Source organism: Pavona decussata, unplaced genomic scaffold, assembly GCF_977016875.1.
Source record: "Pavona decussata unplaced genomic scaffold, jaPavDecu1.1 SCAFFOLD_12, whole genome shotgun sequence".
Classification (NCBI taxonomy): domain Eukaryota; kingdom Metazoa; phylum Cnidaria; class Anthozoa; order Scleractinia; family Agariciidae; genus Pavona; species Pavona decussata.
In genome coordinates, this window is record NW_028145435.1 from 360071 (window position 1) to 377825 (window position 17755).

The following is a 17755-nucleotide window of genomic DNA, read 5'->3' on the forward strand; positions in this document are numbered from 1 at the left end:
TGTCTTGTATCTTAGAATGGGGGGTTTTCTAGGTTCGTTTAAAATAAAATAAAAAAAAGATTTCTATGGAATGAATAACCCTCAATTGCAAAAGCAAACAACTTGGTTGCCAGTCTTTAGTTCATTCAATTCTTCTGTTTGAGCTAAAAAAATAAAGGGACATCAAAAACATAAATCAATGAGATGTTTTAAATCCTTTCCGTAATTGTGTAGACTGTACAGAAATTTGTTTTAATTAATTACAGTTTAACCTTCTCTGAAGCCTTTCCTCTAGAGGATCAACTTTGTTTTTAATGACTAACTACTGCAGTTATCATAGACGCAGCAGATTATTTTACAACCAGTCTTGCTTAGAGCGATATCTCTCAAATATCTTACCGTGAAAACGTAATCTAAAAAAGGCCTTTACAAAATAAGAGATATCATTAAACCAGGATACTAAAAAATTATGAAGCCTTTTAGTGTTGTAAACAACCATTTTGTTCAAGGGCAACCTTAATAGAAAACGAAAAGCTAAAACGGTTTTGTTTTAAGTGTTTCACAAATGGGTGTAATAATGTACATAAAACTTATCATAAGATTGAAATAAACCAAACAAAAACTAACCATCAAATGTGGGTTTTAACCATTAGTTAACGAAATCGAGTTTTAACCCGAAATCGAGTTTTAACTCGTGCCCGTTTTCCCGTTTTTCTCAAATTACACATAATGCGACTTAACCAATGACAATGGTAACGTACCAGCAAACTGATCCTGAAGTTGTGTCACTGTTTTGTTCAGAAAGTCAAAGGCAGACTGGAGCTCTAAGAGATAAGAAAGGATTATTAAACCTTAATAATAAACATTTTTGGCATAGGCTGCGCCAAAAGCTAAACAACTCTTCGGTTTGAGCTAAAAGTTAAGAAGAAAGAGATGCCAAAAATATCAATTAATGAGATGTTTTAGGTCTCACCAATCATTGTAACTTGTAGAAAGACAAATGTGATCTCTGGAAATGGAAATACTATTTTTTAGTTAGCTTGATTGCTAATTTACATGCCCAACTGTCTGAGGAAATCAGTAAATTTTGTATTGAGGTGACAAGGCCAAATAACATTTCTGTACTTAGTCCTCGAAAAAAAAGCGGATATTGTCGGCGATAAAATTTGCCTCGCCTGTCTGGGGTGGGTTGCCCACTTACCTTGAAAAAGATTTTTAAAATAGAGTGTAGAATAGATATCTAAATGTCATAAGACTTCCTAGGAATACTGTTGAGTCACTTGTAAGGGTGCAAATTTTCTGCCTAGTTTCTTAGAATGGGGGTTTTCTAGGTTGGTTTCAAATGACAAAAGATTCCTATGGGATTAATAAGCCTCATCTGCAGGAGCAACCAACCTTGGTTGTCACTCTTCAGTTCACTCAATTCTTCGGTTTGAGCTAAAAGAAGAAAGGAATATCAAAAACATAAATCAATGAGATGTTTCAAATCCTTAATTGTGCAGACAAATTATTAACTAATGCGATTTTCTGAGGTTTTATACATAATGTTGAATTTTCAGAAACTTACTAAAATTTTTACACGGGATGCCCGCAGGGTTTGGGTCGGGAATCTTTTTTTTCTTCGTCGTAGTCACAAATCTGTACATTAAATTATTCATTTAACATTGCCCCCTCCTAGAAGGGATGTATTGCTGTGATTGTCTTCAACAAAAGCGGCCTTATGAAAATCTATTATTGGCACGTATATCACGAGGGAGAGAACCCCCTCATCCCTACCTGTGTGACGTCAAATCATCATTTGATTTGTTCATTAAACGTGGATTAAATTCTCCTCTCTCCTTGTGGAGGGCATGTTGTTTACAAGTTTAAGATTCAACCTCGCCGTTTTCAAAAAGAAAATTAACCCTTTTGAAGAGTCAAATGAAAAGAATAACTTATAAGAAGCACTCGACAGTTAAAACGGTGGAAATTGGAGAGTTCCTGGCGAAGGAATCACGCTTTGTTTGACAGTCTTAGAACCACAAAGCGCGAAGGAGAGGTCACTGATAAGCATGACGTTATGAGAAAGTAACTTTCGGTATGATTTCCAATAACACAACGATAAAATATCACGCAGTCTTTCTGAACAAAACTATTCAGTTCTTTCTATTGCGAAGGTTGGATAGTTTTACAACTTAAAGGTTTGATTGTCAAGATTTCGTGTTCATTCAGGGAAACTTTTTGTCTGTCTTTAATTTTTGTCTTCAACAACACTATTATCTTCTGTTTTCTGAGTCAGATATGTAATCTGGCCCGGGTCATGACGTTTTCCCAAAAACAATTTCCGGTATGCTCTCGAATAATCTACAATGATGTAATGCAATAGATAAAAAGGAAATATAAATAGCCCTGCATAACGCGTGAGTCAGATATGTATCTGCCGCTGTCATGACGTTTTCAGAAAGAAACTTCCGGTATGATCTCGAGCACAGTAACGCAATATTTCAATTGCGAAGGGAGAATAGCTTTAAAAAATTTGCGGTTTTATTAGATGGTTAAAAAATCTGCGAAGCATACAATGGGAATAGATGAGGCCACATTAAGCATCTCGTGGAAATGCCATTAGAGGTATCTTGTTTCCTCTTCAAACTGAAGAGTGCCCACAACTTTTAATTGCTATATTTGCTGTTTAACCTTACTACTAAAAAGTGATAAAAGTCATTTTTCACGCTAAGCTCCCACCTGTGAGAAAAATCGATTTATTTAAAGGTTCCATTGGCAAAAATGAAGAAGGCGATTTTTAGGGGTTGGGACAAAAAAATCAAAACTTTGCTTGCCTTTAACAAACAGTTTTTAGTTATTGGGAAAGAGAAAACAATAGTCTGATTATCCTGAAAAAATAAAGCTCTTTCATTGAATGTTTGATTTTTAAGCGACTTTGGAGTGACTCCGAAATCTTGTGTTTTAATTTTCAATTTTCTGTGCTATTTTGGGTAGCTATAAAAAAAATTCCCCCCTCCCCCCCAAAAAAACAAAAACAAGCGAACCAGACCAAATAAACACCATTTTTGTTCATTATATATGTTGGTTGTCTCGTGCCGAAAATATAAAGGGAATCTATATTCTACCAAGATTTGAGTGAGTGGTTCTTAAATTAATGAGATGTTTTAGGTCGCACCAATTATTGTAATTTGTAGACAGACAAATGTGATCGCTGGAAATAAAAATACTATCATTCAGTTGGCTAGAATGCTAATTTTCATGCCCAACGGTCTGAGGGTTTTGAATACTTGAGAAATAAGTAAATTTTTTATTATGTTGACAAGGCCAATTAACATTTCTGCACTAAGCCCTCGAAAAAAAAGCAGTTGTTTTATAACTGTTAACAATAGCAAAATAATCAGAAAAAGAAATTTTGGGGCGTTTAAGTTCAACATAGCCAACGAGCAGAGATTTGATGGCATTTTACAAACTTGATTGATGTAGAAAAGCTTTTGAGCGAGACTGAATGGAAAGGGTGCAAATTTTCTCTCTTGTATCTTAGAATGGGGGGTTTTCTAGGCTCGTTTAAAATTTTAAAAAAAATTTCTATGGGATGAATAAGCCTCAATTGCAAAAGCAACCAACCTTGTTCATCACTCTTCATTTCATTCAATTCTTCGGTTTGAGCTAAAAGAAGAAAGGGACATCAAAAACATAAACCAATGAGATGCTTCAAATCCTTCCCGTAATAATGTAGACTGAACAGTAATTTGTTTTAATTACACATTAACACTTATCTAATACGGCTCTTGCAACAACTGGCTACCTCACCAATCATCGTTGATTGTTCCTGGACCAATATGGTCTCTAAATATTAGAGGAACTATCTTTCAACGAACTAGAAAGCTAACTTTTACATCATCTGAGGGTTTGGATACTTCAGAAATTAGTAGATCTTGTATTGAGGCGACAAGGCCTAATGAAATTTCTCTTCTTACTTTCTTGATTAAAAAAAAAATGGTTGTCGTATAATTGTTAGCAATAGGAAGATCATTTTAGCAAGAAATTTAAGGCCAATAGAGCACAACGGGGAGATTTGATTAATGACAAGTCAACCTAGCTTGAAGCCTTTCCTCCAGAGGATCAATTTTGTTCTCGATAACTAACTATTGTATTGATCACAATCGCAGCGGATTATTTTACAACCAGTCTTGCTTCGAGCGCTATCTCTCAAACATCTTACCGTGAAAACGTAAAATAAATAAGGCCCTAGCAAAGTTTAGAGGTATCATTAACCCAGGCTACTAAAAAATTATGAAGCCTTTTAAAGTTGTAAACAACCGCAATGTACAATAATAATAATAATAATAATAATAATAATAATAATAATAATAATAATAATAATAATAATAATGATGATGATAATGATGATGATGATGATGATGATGATGATGATAATAATAATAATAATAATGATAATAATAATAATAACTACTTATATAGCGCTTATCCCGTTCTTTTCTAAGCGCTTTACAAAGATGAAAAGAATTAATATCTGTTTAAAATAATTCGAAAAAAGATGAGTCTTAAGTTTACGTTTAAAAAGATTTAAATTGTCACAAGAACGGACAGGTAGTTTGTTCCAGAGTTCTGGGGCCGAAACAGCAAAAGCTCTGGAGCCATATGACTTTAGATTATAGTTAACATGACACAGGCGAAATGCGTACGACGACCGGAGCCTTCTTGAAGTTGAATAGCGGCGTATCAGGTCTTGTATGTAGATGGGGGACTGTTGGCGAAGAGCTTTGTGGGTGAGCAGTGTGTAAATTGGCAACCTTAATAGATGGCAATGGCAACCTTAATAGAAAGGAAAAGCTAAAACGGTTTTGTTTTAAGTGTTTCACAAACAGGTGGGACAATGTACATAAAACTTATCATTCAATTAAAATAAACTTACCATAAACTAACCATTAACTGAGAGTTTTAACAATTAGTTAATGAAATCGAGTTAAGTGTCCGTTTTTCCGTCTTCCCCGAATTACACAGTATGCGACTTAACTAATGACAATAGTGACGTACCAGCAAACTGATCCTGAAGTTGTGTCACTGTTTCGTTCAGAAAGTCAAAGGCAGACTGGAGCTCTAAGAGATAAGAAAGGATTATTAAACCTTAATAATAAACATTTTTGGCATAGGCTGCGCCAAAAGCTAAACAACTCTTCGGTTTGAGCTAAAAGTTAAGAAGAAAGAGATGCCAAAAATATCAATTAATGAGATGTTTTAGGTCTCACCAATCATTGTAACTTGTAGAAAGACAAACGTGATCTCTGGAAATGGAAATACTATTTTTTAGTTAGCTTGATTGCTAATTTGCATGCCCAACTGTCTGAGGAAATCAGTAAATTTTGTATTGAGGTGACAAGGCCAAATAACATTTCTGTACTTAGTCTTCGAAAAAAAAGCGGATATCGTCGGCGATAAAATTTGCCTCGCCTGTCTGGGGTGGGTTGCCCTCTTACCTTGAAAAAGATTTACATAGAGTGTAGAATAGATATCTAAATGTCATAAGACTTCCAAGGGATACTGTTGAGTCACTTGTAAGGGTGCAAATTTTCTGCCTAGTTTCTTAGAATGAGGGTGTTCTAGCTTGGTTTCAAATGACAAAAGATTTCTATGGGATGAATAAGCCTCATCTGCAAAAGCAACCAACCTTGGTTGTCACTCTTCAGGTCATTCAAGTCTTCGATTTGAGCTAAAAGAAGAAAAAGAAAGGGATATCAAAAACATAAATCAATGGAATGTTTGAAATCCTTTCCTTAATTGTGTAGACAAATTATTAACTGATGCGATTTTCTGAGGATTTATCAGTTCGGGAGGATACCAGTGCTGGAAGAAAGTGTGACGTCACATTTCTTTTGTTCTTGCAAAAATACGCAATAATCGGCAATAATAATAGAGAGAAATTGGGGGCAAATGCTAAAAGCTCCTTACCAGTCTCTAAGCGAAATATCCGGGGACTTTGAGTAGCAAATCTGGTAGAAACAAGATGGCTGCTAGCACGGTTGCGTTTTGGCGACGAAAGTAGAACGAATGTTTCAGGCAACGAAAGTTTGTGGATAGTGGACGCCGCCGCCATGTTGGCGGACATGAAATGTAAGTATATGTTTTTTTGTTTTGTTTTCTCTATCATGGAGAATTTTCTAGTCCAAGAGAACAATTTTCCTCGAATGTGCCGTTGATAAGTGTTGCTTTTGGAAAGTTTCGTCGCTGGTAATGACCTAGAAAAAATGGTAACCCTTTTTAAAGTTCACTGCTTGGATTCTTTACTCCTACACTGTATGCATTCCTTGATATATCGCTTCGATCTGGACGAGAGCGCTTATGTTCACTCAGTGATTAGCGTTTTGAATTAAGTCTTCACTCTTAACAGAGTATTGCAGACTGCTTTAAACTGTAATAAAGATTACAACAATGAATAAAACAATAACATGTACAATAAACTTAATATGTAAGATCACACAAAGATTGCCTAAATGAACATGGTGAAGTAAGTAGATGTTATAGTTTCTGGTGAGAGATTGTTCCACTGCGCAATTGTCCTAGGGTAAAAAGAGTTCTTGTAATTCATTTGAAGGTGTGGTAAATCAGTGAGAGTATAGGAACTTAATTTATAGTTTTACTACTTCGAAATAAATTTGAGAGTGTTTGCCAATCGCTGTTTTAAAGTTTGCTGATGCTTCATTTTTCATGTTCCTACTGTAACAGTTTTCATTCCTTGCTAAATTTAGTTTCATGTGTCTTGACAGCCTACAGAAATTGTAAGAAATGGAGGTTCATCACCAAATTATAGAGAACTCTTGCCGCATTTGTGGAGCTAACATCAAGTTAAAGGAAAACGAAATACAAAGTGTAATCTCTTCCGGCAAAAAATCTCTCAATTGTGGTAACAAAATGTGGCTCTCGATTCCCCAGATGTGCACCCTTTGCATATGTGCAATAAATGTAGATCTCTGTGCGCCAATGCTAGCTATACTTAAGTGGAGAGCTGAGATGCAATCAACGCAGTGTTGTGTGGACCCCACACACAATTTGCAATGCAAAGGTTCTGATTATCTCCATAACAAATCATCAGGAATTATTATATTTTTCCAAAAAATTATATATTAAGAACTTAATTTACTGAGTAGGAAATAAGCATTTTTGTATAAATTATAACCAGATGATTTGTGACATAGCATGGTTCTGTAAAAGTATTTTATACTTTGAGCAACATACCGCAGTCATCCTGACATTATGTCTGTTCTCCTGTTTTATAGTGTGGTTACGAGGATTACCCACAACGGCAAAAGCCCCACCTCCTCACAAAAGTGGGCCAAAAACAAGCAGGCAGGAAGGGGGCCTACATCCCTGTAAATGGGTTCTCCTTGTTAAGCATAATTTTGTGGATGAGGCTGTGGCAGCAATAACAACAGGCCTGACAAATGTTGAAGAAGAAGGAGAGATGGAAGTACAGGTTTTGTTGGAAAATATTAGTTTAAGTGCATTTGTATCTGCAAGAGGAGAAACTACAGAAAGAATACGGTAGTCGTTTTACTTTTCTTCTCCATTCCATCATTTTTGTGCCCTCTGCTAAATTACCCTGGGCCATTAAGTGCATGCTGGGGACAAGGCAGTAACATTACAGTACCTGTCAGAGACATTTATGATATAATTCTTGTTATTAGAGAATCAAGAGAGTCTCTGAGTTATGCCAGATATGACTTGGCAGGGCCGTATAACTGTGGGAATGTCCATGGTTAAATTCTTTTTGTTGGTATTTAATTTCCTCCTTCGAAAGAAAAAAAAAAACACGAAAAAAAGAGACTTTGGCAAGTGCCTCGGTTTGCCTCAACGCAGTTATGGCCCTGCTTGGGGGTTTGACAAAGCTCCCGTAACTAAGATATAATCATAAGTATTGTTTCATAACAATGGGCTTTTGTTAAGAATCAATATTTAGGATACATCATAGGTGAGAAGGGCTCTGTGAATCCTCCCCATGATATGCTCAGTCATGGATGCAAATTAAATTAACAAATTAAAAATTGTTTTTGTGATTTGTTTCTAGGTGGATGGAGGAACAATAAGAAAAAGATGTAGTGTTGACATGAAATGAAAAAGTATTAACCTGAAACATTTTGACTGCTTTTTCTTCTTTCACATTTGCAGTTTTGTCTTGATAACAAGAACAAATCAAACGTTCCCAGGCTTAGATGAAATGAATTGCAACCAAGGATTTTTCAATTTACAGTCACAATAAACCCTCTGACACCCTTCAGGATCTGAGATAGACTTTTAAAATTATATGAAAAATGTTCTGCTTGCAATACATGAACATAAATGTACTTTTCCATTTACTTTTGCACTTTGGCAATCACAGGATTTACCAGCCAGCACAGAATCAAATTTTCAGGTAAATCCTGCCAGGGCAATTAAGTGTGACTGCAAAACAATTTCAAAGACCAACATTTATTGCTCCATTTCACCTTTCTTGGTACAGGCATTACCAATTACTAGACTGAAATGTAAACTACAATATTATATCAAGCTCTATGGCACCTTTTCTAGCCACACTTTATGTTTTACAAAAAATCACAAAAATAAGTCTGAACGAAATGCGATAAGATGACAAGCTCACTCCATATTTTTGCAGTCTTAGATGAAGGGGCGCTTTCGATGATACCTCGCATTACAGGCCCGACCTAACCATTAGCCCTTGAGTAACCGACTTAAAATACTATGATGTGTAGGTACATTCGATTAAAGAAAGAAAACAACCAACTTAAGCCCGGGCCAAACGTGTAGCAGTTGATGAGAATAGACTTATGAGAGTATTCGAATATCATCAACTTGGACCAAACGTGAACGAGAGTTATCAAAAGTCCGTCACGAGTGACGCGTTCATTTCATTATTCGTTAGAGAAAACTCTCGTAGAATCTCATGACAAATTAGAGCACGTTCAAAGTCGAGGAGCGCAAGACTTTCAGGCCAAACGAGAGCGAGAGTTTGAACCTCTCACAAACTCCATGAACAGGATTTAAACTCTCTTCGATTGACCCGTGATTAAACTAAAATAAAACTAAAAAGGGCAGACTTACGAGAAGAGAAAGCGAACTCCGACCATTTTCATTTTGGCAATATGCTCTTTTACGACTTTAGAGTTGCAAACACGACAAAGAAAAAGATTACGGCATGAAATAAAAAAAAATCGTATGTACTTTCCGCGCGCTTGTCCGCCATCTTGAATTTGGCTGCAGAAAAAATTGCTATGAAATGCGATCCAATGTTTTGGTCGATGACGTTTCGTGACGAAAAACAATTGTTTTCGTTTCTTCCAGAACTGGTATCCTCTCGAACTTTTTATACATAAATTTGAATTTTCAGAAACTTACTCAAATTTTTTTGTTCTTCAAACTGAAGAGTGCCCACAACTTTTAATTACTATATTTGCTGTTTAACCTTACTACTAGAGAGTGATAAAAGTCATTTTTCAAACTAAGGTCCCACCTTTGAGAAAAATCGATTTATTTGCACTGAGGTTCCATTGGCAAAAATGGAAAAGGCGATTTTTAGGGGTTGGGACAAAAATCAAAACTCTGCTTGCCTTTAACAAACAGTTTTTAGTTATTGGGAAAGAGAAAACAAATTTTTACCTCTTGAATTTTAAGGTTTATCACATAGAATTCTAGGAAGGATTAAAAACGCCGTTTACCGTTTCTAAATATCTGCATTGATTCCGGACATATTTAGGTTTGAAAAATGTGTAAGATATGTAAATGAGAGGACTAATGACGTCATACTCTCAACTCAATATAACATCAAGTATATAAATAGAGCTATCTTAGTCAATTTACAGCAGAGACCATTGAAACCTGGCAGGCTAATAGTTCTAAAGGCAATTCACCTACGGCTATAAAAAATTCGTTCCCATGGCAACTCACTCTTTTCCAGTCCCCTCCAACCTGATTTCAATATTTTAGTGATTTTCAGCTTGAAAAACATTTAACAAGGCCACGAACTCGACCTAACATATTTATACGCTTGCTGGATCATGCACATGAGGCACCATTGGCAAATATCAAAATAGAACGCCAAAGGTGGCCAGCAAAGCCTTACGTATCTGGGAGGACTGTAACCCAGTATGTTGCCATGGTAACAAAACTGATAAGCTCATATTGTGGAGCCGCCCAGAACAATGTCACTGCAAAGAATCAATCATTTCTGATGCAAATTGGCTGAAATATCTTTTTTCAAAATATTTGATCAAAATTCGGTTGAGTTTATGACGTCATCACCTGGCTAATTTGCATATTCTAAAAATTGAATATCTCTGGAACAAAAAGAGATATTTGAAAATAATAAACAGCATTCTTCTTCTCGTACAGACTACTTGTTTATATTTTAAAATGGCTTAGATTAGAAAGACGCGAATTTCGTCATAGTAGCACTTTAAGCTTTTTCACAGAATATTTGATTTTTAAGCGACTTTGGAGTAACTCCAAAATCTTGTGTTTTAATTTTCAATTTTCTGTGCTATTTGAGGTAGTTATAAAAAATCCCCTCCCCTCCCCCCCAAAAAAACGGCAACCTTAATAGAAAACAAAAACATAAAACGGTTTTGCTTTAAGTGTATCACAAACAGGTTGGACAATGTAGTACATAAAGCTTATCATAAAATAAACTAACCATTAACGGAAAGTTTTAACATTCAGTTAATGAAATCGAGTTCAATGCCCGTTTTCCCGTTTTCCCCGAATTACACATTGTGCGACTTAAACAACGGCAAAAGTAACGTACCAGCAAACTGATACTGCAGTTGTGTCACTGTTTTGTTCAGAGATTCATCCGCAGACTGGAGCTCTAAGAGATTAGAAAGGAGTATTAAGCCTTAATAATAAAATTTTTTGTTATAGGCTGTGCCAAAAGTTAACCAACTCTTCGGTTTTAGCTAAAAGAAGAAAGGGATATCAAAAACATAACTTAATGAGATGTTTTAGATCTCACCAATCATTGTAATTTGTAACCGGACAAATGTGATCTCTGAATGTGGAAATACTATCTTTCAGTTAGCTAGAATGCTGATATTCATGTCCAACGGTCTCAGGGTTTGAATACTTGAGAAATCAGTAAATTTTGTTTTGAAGTGACAAGGCCAAATAACGTTTCTGTACTTAGTCCTCGATAAAAAAAGAGGATGTTGTATAACTGTTAACAATAGGAAGACCATCAGAGCTTGAAATTTTAAGGCGTCTAATTCCAACATAGACGAAGAGCAGAGATTTGATGGCATTTTACGAACTTGATCTATGTGGAAAAGCATTTCAGCGTGACTCAATGGCAAGGGTACAAATTTTCTGTCTTGTATCAATAATTGTAATTTGTAACAGGACAAATGTGATCTTTAAGTTAGCTAGATCTTTCAGTTAGCTAGAATGCTGATTCATGTCCAGCGGTCTGAGGGTTTGAATACTTGAGAAATCAGTAAATTTTGTTTTGAAGTGATAAGGCCAAATAACGTTTCTGTACTTAGTCCTCGATAAAAAAAGAGGATGTTGTATAACTGTTAACAATAGGAAGACCATCAGAGCTTGAAATTTTAAGGCGTCTAATTCCAACATAGACGAAGAGCAGAGATTTGATGGCATTTTACGAACTTGATCTATGTGGAAAAGCATTTCAGCGTGACTCAATGGCAAGGGTACAAATTTTCTGTCTTGTATCTTAGAATGGGGGGTTTTCTAGGTTCGTTTAAAATAAAAAGAAAAGATTTCTATGGGATGAATAAGCCTCAATTGCAAAATCAAATTAAACAACTTGGTTGTCACTCTTTAGTTTATTCAATTCTTCGGTTTGAGCTAAAAGAAGAAACGGATATCAAAAACATAAAACAATGAGATGTTTTAAATCCTTTCCGTAATTGTGTAGACTGTACAGAAATTTGTTTTAGTTACTCCTTAAAACTCATCTAATAGGGCTTTGGAAACAATTGGCCACTTTACCAATCATCGTAGTTTGTTCCTGGGCAAATATGGTCTCTAGAAATGGAAATAGTATCTTTAAACAAGCTAGAACGTTAATTTTCCACTATCTGAGGGTTTGGATACTTCAGAAATCAGTAGATGTTGTAAAATAACATTTCTCTACTTACTTTCTTGATTAAAAAAAAAAAAGAGTTGCTGTATAACTGTTAGCAATAGAAAGATCATCATAGCGAGAGGTTTTTATGTCAGTGAGCACAACGGCGAAAAATTTAATTAATTACAGTTCAACCTTCTCTGAAGCCTTTCCTCTAGAGGATCAACTTTGGTTTCGATAACTGACTATTGTATTCATCATAAACGCAGCACATTATTTTACAACCAGTCTTGCTTAGAGCGATATCTCCCAAACATCTTACTAATCTAAAAAAGTCCCTTACAAAATTAGAGGTATCATTAACCCAGGATACTAAAAACTTATGAAGCCTTTTAATGTTGTAAACAACCGTTAAGTTCAAAGGCAACCTTAATAGACAACGAAAAGCTAAAACGGTTTTGCTTTAAGTGTTTCACAAACAGGTGGGACAATGTACATAAAATTTATCATTCAATTAAAATAAACTAACCATAAAATAACTATTAACTAAGAGTTTTAACAATTAGTTAATAAAATCGAGTTAACTGTCCGTTTTCCCGTCTTCCCCGAATTACACATTATGCGACTTAACCAATGACAATAGTGACGTACCAGCATACTGATCCTGAAGTTGTGTCACTGTTTCGTTCAGAAACTCAAAGGCAGACTGGAGTTCTAAGAGATTAGAAAGGAGTATTACACCTAAATAATAAACATTTTTGGTATAGGCTGTGACAAAAGTTACACAAGTCTTCGGTTTGAGCTAAAGAAGAAAGGGATGTCGAAAACATAAACTAATGAGATGTTTTAGGTCGCACCAATTATTGTAATTTGTAGACAGACAAATGTGATCGCTGGAAATAAAAATACTATCATTCAGTTGGCTAGAATGCTAATTTTCATACCCAACGGTCCGAGGCTTTGAATACTCGAGAAATAAGTAAATTTTGTTTTGAGGTGACAAGGCCAAATAACATTTCTGCACTTAGCCCTCGAAAAAAAAGCAGACGTTTTATTACTGTTAACAATAGCAAAATAATCAGAAAAAGAAATTTTGGGGCGTTTAAGTTCAACATAGCCGACGAGCAGAGGTTTGATGGCATTTTACAAACTTTTGATGTAGAAAAGCTTTTAAGCGAGACCGAATGGAAAGGGTGCAAATTTTCTCTCTTGTATCTTAGAATGGGGGGTTTTCTAGGATCGTTTAAAATTTAAAAAAAATTTCTATGGGATGAATAACCCTCAATTGCAAAAGAAACCAACCTTGGTCACCACTCTTCATTTCATTCAATTCTTCGGTTTGAGCTAAAAGAAGAAAGGGACATCAAAAACATAAACCAATGAGATGTTTCAAATCCTTTCCGTAATAATGTAGACCGAACAAAAATTTGTTTTAATTACGCATTAACACTTATCTAATACGGCTCTTGCAACAATTGGCTACCTCACCAATCATCGTTGATTGTTCCTGGACCAATATGGTCTCTAAAAATTGGAGGTACTATCTTTCAACGAACTAGAAAGCTAACTTTACAACATCTGAGGGTTTGGATACTTCAGAAATCAGTAGATCTCGTATTGAGGCGACAAGGCCTAATAACATTTCTCTTCTTAGTTTCTTGATTAAAAAAAAAATGGTTGTCGTCTAACTGTTAGCAATAGGAAGATCATTTTATCAAGAAATTTAAGGCCAATAGAGCACAACGGGGAGATTTGATTAATGACAGTTCAACTCAGCTTTAAGCCTTCCCTCCAGAGGATCAATTTTGTTCTCGATAACTAACGATCGTATTGATCTTAAACGCAGCAGATTATTTTGCAACTAGTTTTGCTTCGAGCGCTTTCTCTCAAACATCTTACCGTGAAAACGTAATCTAAATAAGGCCCTAACAAAGTTTAGAGGTATCATTAACCCAGGCTACTAAAAAATTATGAAGCCTTTTAATGTTGTAAACAACCGCAATGTACAACGGCAACCTAAATAGATTACGAAAAGCTTAAACGGTTTTGATTCACATTCAAGTGTTTCACAAACAGGTGGGACAATGTACATAAAACTTATCATTCAATTAAAATAAACCATTAACTGAGAGTTTTAACAATTAGTTAATGAAATCGAGTTAAGTGTCCGTTTTTCCGTCCTCCCCGAATCACACATTATTTCAGAAACTCAAAGGCAGACTGGAGTTCTAAGAGATTAGAAAGGAGTATTAAACCTAAATAATAAACATTTTTGGTATAGGCTGTGACAAAAGTTACAAAACTCTACGGTTTGAGCTAAAAGAAGAAAGGGATGCCAAAAATATAAATTAATGAGATGTTTTAGGTCTCACCAATCATTGTAACTTGTAGAAAGACAAATGTGATCTCTGGAAATGGAAATACTATTTTTCAGTTAGCTAGATTGCTAATTTGCATGCCCAACTGTCTGAGGGTTTGAATGCTTGAGAAATGAGTAAATTTTGTATTGAGGTGACAAAGCCAAATAACATTTCTGTACTAACTCCTTGGTAAAAAAGCAGATATTGTATAACTGTCAGCGATAGGATATGCCTCGCCTGTCTGGGGTGGGCTGCCCATTTACCTTGAAAAAGATTGCATAGAGTGTAGAATAGATATCTAAATGTCGTTGGACTTCCAAGGGATACCGTTGAGTCACTTGTAAGGGTGAAAATTTTCTGCCTAGGTTCTTAGAATGGGGGTTTTCTAGGTTGGATTCAAATGACAAGAGATTTCGATGGGATGAATAAGCCTCATCTGCAAAAGCAGCCAACCTTGGTTGTCACTCTTCAGGTCATTCAATTCTTCGGTTTGAGCTAAAAGAAGAAAGGAATATCAAAAAACATAAATCAATGAGATGTTTCAAATCCTTTCCTTAATTGTGTAGACAAATTATTAACTAATGCGATTTTCTGAGGTTGTATACATAAAGTTGAATTTTCAGAAACTTAAATTTTTTGCTTTTCAAACTGAAGAGTGCCCACAACTTTTAATTACTATATTTGCTGTTTAAACTTACTACTAGAGAGTGATAAAAGTCATTTTTCAAGCTAAGGTCCCACCTTTGAAAAAAAATCGATTTATTTGCAGGTTCCATTTGCAAAAATGGAGAAGGCGATTTTTAGGGGTTGGGACAAAAAATCAAAACTTTGCTTCCTTTTAACAAACAGTTTTTAGTTATTGGGAAAGAGAAAACAATAATCTGATCATCCTGAAAGAAGTAAGCTCTTTCACTGAATGTTTGATTTTTAAGCGACTTTGGAGTGACTCCAAAATCTTGTGTTTTAATTTTCAATATTCGGTGCTATTTGAGGTAGCTATAAAAAAATCCCCCCTCCCAAAAAAAACAAAACAAAAACAAAAACAAAAAAACACACACAAACAAGCGAACCAGACAAAATAAACACCATTTTGTTCATTGTGTTTTTTAATTGTCTCGTGCAGAAAATCTAAAGGAAATATAGATTACTTCATGGAAAGTGTGTGCGTACGGTGTTTACGCACGAGTTGTTGACGTATCAGAAATCTCACTCGTTCGCTGCGCTCACTCGTTCGATTTCTGATACAAAACAACGAGTGCGTAAACACCGTACAAAGCACTTTCCATGCTGTCATTTGTTTATTTTATACATACTGAGATCTTTCCGCGCTGAAAAGGTTTGGTAAAGATGTACACATAGCTCTCAAGTGTTTTATTGTTATAACGAAAGTACACAAATGGAAGTACACGAAAATATCACGTTATTTCAAAAATGAAAACAACAACAGCGAAATGGTTGGAAAAAGACAATTCATACGGTAATTTTCGTGTCCTAAAGTCATTTTTTTAATCAGTTTATAAATCGAATGTCAAGAATTTTCACACAACAAGTGCAAAAATAAAGTATACGAATAAGAACTCAGAGGTACGTAACCACGCTAAAATCGTCTATTGCAAGGGAGGGCTATCTTCATCCGAAGAATCTAAAATACGTTTCACACGCTTAAAGGTGTGCTTTCTTGTTGCTGAGTTTGCATTAGGTGACTGATTTACTGTTTTTATGGTAATGTTAAAGTGTCCTCCATGAAAGGCTGCTCCGCTAAATACACTTGCTCCATGCATTGTAGGACTGCTTGATGACTGAAAACTACAAGAGTAAGAAGACAGAGTTTCAGCTTCACTCTCTGTACGTAGCCAATGCTCGATGAAGTTTTGTAGCACGTTCAGTCGAGGTCGCACTTAGTATTCTTGACATGTTTTTTTGCTGTTGCTGAGATATGTGGCTATAATTGTTAATGCTTTGGACATTTCTGTGGCCTGAGAGCTGCATTATGTGACTAGGAGGTATGTCGCTGTCGTTTAGTTTTTGTATCATGCGTTTACGAGCGCTGTGATTTGTCAGTCGTTTCACTTGAAAGGCCTCCTTTTTCCGCCGTGGTTTTCATCAAACTGTTCAATTTGTTCTGACCCATTGCACTTGATTTAAACCACAGGTTATTTGACGAAGGTCTTTTTGTGCAATTTATTCCGAGATAGTATGTTGCATCAGGTTTATTAATCGCGTCAGGTCGCTTTTGGGAATAAATCTTGTAAACGGCAACTGAATCTCTTTCAGATGGACCGTTTGTTGCTGCAAAAGCCTTCGGTTTAACAGCTCTGACATTACGAGGTTCCTCTCCCGTTCTAGTTTTCGTTTGCCGTTCAGAATACTCTAAGTATTCAGTTCCGTCAGCTTCCATGTGAAGTTGCACGTCATCTTAAGTCATCTGCCGATGTTCTTCACAGCCTCTCAAGCTAAAATGCACCGAATTGAAAAGCCACAATGTGTTTAGCAAAGCTTCGGCATTTGAGATTCCGAGTAAATTCTTTTCCGGTAAAGAATGTTTTCCTCCACATTAGTTAAAGCTTCAGCTGCGTTGGGTTAGTTCCTTTTTCCTTCTTTTTTCAGTTGTTTGCTGCGAGCTTCGAGGCATTTTCTCGCTTGATCAAACACAATGTCTTTGATGATACTCGCCGAGTACTTGCGTTCATTTAAATACCGGTTGAAACTTGAAAACAACCCTCGAAGGCTTGATGGTTCATAGTCTTGGCCATCTTTTCTTTTCACACTAACAATGAGTTCACTAACGTAGCGGTTGAGCTCTTCTGGTTGAATTTCTTCAATTTTTCTTTGTTCGTTTTTCTCCAGCAGAAATGCTGTAAGTAGCTTCACATCCCGCTGTGTTTTTGCTTGAGTGTTTTTGTTTTCTTGGTCGGTAATATATTCTTCGATGGGTTTATCCAACGGTTTGAACCTACTGCCAGAACATTCAGCCATCAGTAGTTGTTTATCAGAATGCTTTAAACTCGTCTAGAAATGTCCTACGAAAAAGCCGAAATCCCGGCGAGCGAGAAATTTAGAGCCGTAAAAAAGCTGGCGCCATCGACAAAGCTATCACGTTCAATGAAAATGTTGATGCGTTTTGACAGCCGCTTTCTGATTGGACGAAACGGGTTTCCCACGTGTGAGAAAGTCGTTTCGCTGTTATCATTGGCTGCGAGAATTTCCGAACCGGGTTTTCAACAGATCAATTCTATCTGTAAGTCTCAGTACGCATGGAATATATCTATTTTCTACCAAGATTTGAGTGAGTGGTTCTTACGCGGACGCGCTCTTAAAAATCCGCGACAATGATCATGTTTGT

At 35.9% G+C, this 17755-nt stretch overlaps 1 protein-coding gene and 1 pseudogene across 6 annotated transcripts in view; both read right to left on the reverse strand.

Moving 5' to 3' along the window:
- Positions 1 to 17755, reverse strand: part of LOC146487910 (uncharacterized) — a 119712-nt gene that overhangs the window by 49872 nt on the left and 52085 nt on the right. The window lies entirely within an intron of this gene.
- LOC146487911 (zinc finger MYM-type protein 2-like) lies at positions 16009 to 17655 on the reverse strand (annotated as a pseudogene).